Consider the following 3,160-nt stretch of genomic DNA (forward strand, 5'->3'; position numbering starts at 1 on the left):
CTTTTCCCTAAAAGTGAAATTTATTTTAGTAACATTTAAATAGTTTCGCACGTAAACAAACTATTTTCCTTACATTTTCTTTAAGTCGTTTACTTTTCCGTGTTTTTGCTTTTAAATATGTCGAAATCTTTTATGTATACACATATGTACCAGAGCTGTAAAAGTGTGCAATCATTTGAAATTTTAAATCATTGATTTAAGAATGCTGTTTCTTCATTCTTTCATTCCTTGTTAAGGAATGTGGCTTAAAAGTCAACCCATTCTTCATTTAGTGGTGGGAAAAAAAGAATGCACTCTTGAACTCTTCGAAGAAAGAATGAAGTAATTGAATGAAACACAAACATTTTTTAAAACAGAATAAGCATTCAAATGAATGCATCCTTTGCTGAGTGTGCACACACTTTTCTAGTACCAATCAATTATGAAAAATGTCGTACAAGCACAAAACCCGCTCAAATATCACATGGTTGCATTTAATTAAAGCCACTTCAAAATATCAACACAAAAATTTAGTTATTGACAGTGATGACCAATTTTTTCGTTATTTAAATGGTAATAAAGCACAAAGAAGTTAATTGAAAAAGCATTTTTATTAAAATTGTTCTAAAAATTTAATAATAGAGAAAGCAAATGACAAATATTTCAACATCCCTGTTCCGAAAATTGTCATCGTTCTAAATAAGTGTTGCCAATGTGGCATATAAAAGGCTTTCAGGAAAAATTACTAATCTACATTTGAACGTCCTCAATTGTGGATTAAACAATTGAAAGATATATCTTATAAAAGCTCGTAAGTTCCTTCATATATTCTTCCTAGCGGTTTTGTGGTCAAATACTGGTTGTGAGTTTCCAAATTGCAACAGCAATATACTATTTTTCTCTATTTTCTAAGAAAAATATTCTTCTAAACACAATAGTTTGTAATTACAGTCATTTAAAGTAGGCTCAATAGGTAGTTAAAGCTTTGTTAATAGCAAAGAAAATTAACTCTGAATACAAATCTGGTCAAGTAAGATAGAATTCAACCTACAAATGCCATGTAAAAAGGCGGAGAGGCCAATGGTCCTTCTCAATCACTCGGGTCCTATATTTATATTCCGTCTAACACTGTCTTAACATCATATGCAGCTTAATAACCTCTGAAGAGTTTCTCCCATTGAAACATCTTTTCTTCGTGGCACATATGAAGGAAAACTGGGAAGGTGACTCAGGTGATTAGAAAAAGCCTGAATCCCTGTAGGACGATGCCATGGAATTAGACATATATTTATCGAAATTCTCGGAATTAGGAAGCTCCAACGGAATCGCTGATAGACCTATGTACTTTGATGTATTTAAATTTCTGTTTTTGTTATATTATCGGCAAAAAATATCCACAATTTACTCTATTTAGTCAATGCACAATGTGTTCATTTACAATATCCATTTTACTACAACAGCAAAATAAGTAGGACATATAGAACCATTTTGACATATGGCAAGAAAGCAATAGATTGTCTTTGCGAAGATTAAAGAGAAACTGAAAAGAAAGAAACATTTACTGGCATATTTCGGTGATTTAAGGCAACTACAGTTTCACCGTGTGATTCGCGGTTCTAATATCAGTGAAGCCGTTGATAACATTCGAAATTGACTGATGACGATTATGTGGCGGTTTTCGAAATGTTAAAATCGCAGTATGCCAGTAAATTTTTCTTTCTTTTCAAAAATAATTATTGAATATTCAATTATTATAAGCCGGCGTCAAGCTCATGAATTCTTAAATATTAAAGTACTTGAATAATTAGAAGGGGCAATTATTTCTTTTAATAAATTTTACGCCTTTTTTGCACCCAACTCCTAAATTGATTTAACATATTTGATGGCAATGAAAGTATACAAAAAAAAAGAACCCGTGGGAAAAGTATTTAGTACTGAATGGAAAAAAGTGTGCATTCATTTCAAGTTTACATTCATTAAAGATTGGGAATGGTTCCTACATTCCCACTCTATATTGAATTATATTTTACCATTCAATAACACACACACTTTAGATTAGAGTTAAGGTATTTTGAGCCATTCAGGAATGGAGATTTATAAGATGCAACCAATAAATCACAATTTTTTAAAAGAATGCTGAGAGAATGCGCACTCAATTCATTCAATCTTTTTACAGCTCTGATATGTACATATATTTATTTCAGAACTACCAACTCAAAAGTGGTTCGCTGTCAAAAAATCAAACGAACAAAACTGCTATACGGATCAGAAATTGAACCAGATAAATATCAGGATCACAAAGTTGTTGTTGCATTTGCATGTTAAAGCGGGAGTCATTGGTGCCGTATGTCGTATCGCTGTAGTCGTATCCCTAACGTAATCAGCTGTTTATCGTTGCGACGGTAAACCAAAAACCAATTGTTTGACTATGATGCGGTTACGACCTTAGCGGCACCAATAATCGATTGCATTGATTCCCATAAGGTTGGTCGAATCAGCTGTTATAAGGTTACCGACGGTTACCGATAAAGCACCAATGTCTGCAGCTTAAATTTCTATCCGTATCTCGCTCAAGTCTCAATGGAACGTAACTATACTCTCTGGCCAACAAGTTTAAACAAAAAAAAAAAAAAAAACCAATACCGGAACAAGCCAGAAGTAGAAAACGGCTGAAATGAATTTCACCGCGTAATAGCAGCTTTCTAAACATGTTGCATGTGTTAAAAACTAAACTTCATAGTGATCATAAAAGCGTTCATGGCCTTGCTATCCAGGAAAGAAGAATGGCAATGCACAAGAGCAAAGTCTATTCCAACCATTTCGATACTGGCAACAGTTCTCAGATTTTGCGCTACGAATTGCCTCAACCGAGCATCAGGAACGATAATGCACCTTTTTTCCACCTGATCCTTTGTGCAAGTTCCTTTTGTTATAAACGGATTTTGTACCATTTTTGAAACCAGTCTTCCAAGCTGTTGTTTTGTATTCACCACCTTGGATATATAATAAGATTAATACAAATAGTTCGAAATTTCTATTAGGTAGCAAACAAGTAGCAGATAAACACAAAAAAACTTGCATTTCTAACAATTTTCGGTAACTGTGAAGTTTAGGGGTCCCACCCTGAAATTGAGTCTTTTTTGTGAGTGAGGTATCAAAAGACGCGTATACACGTCTAGAT

This window comes from Eurosta solidaginis, chromosome 2 (assembly GCF_040869045.1).
Source record: "Eurosta solidaginis isolate ZX-2024a chromosome 2, ASM4086904v1, whole genome shotgun sequence".
Classification (NCBI taxonomy): Eukaryota; Metazoa; Arthropoda; class Insecta; order Diptera; family Tephritidae; genus Eurosta; species Eurosta solidaginis.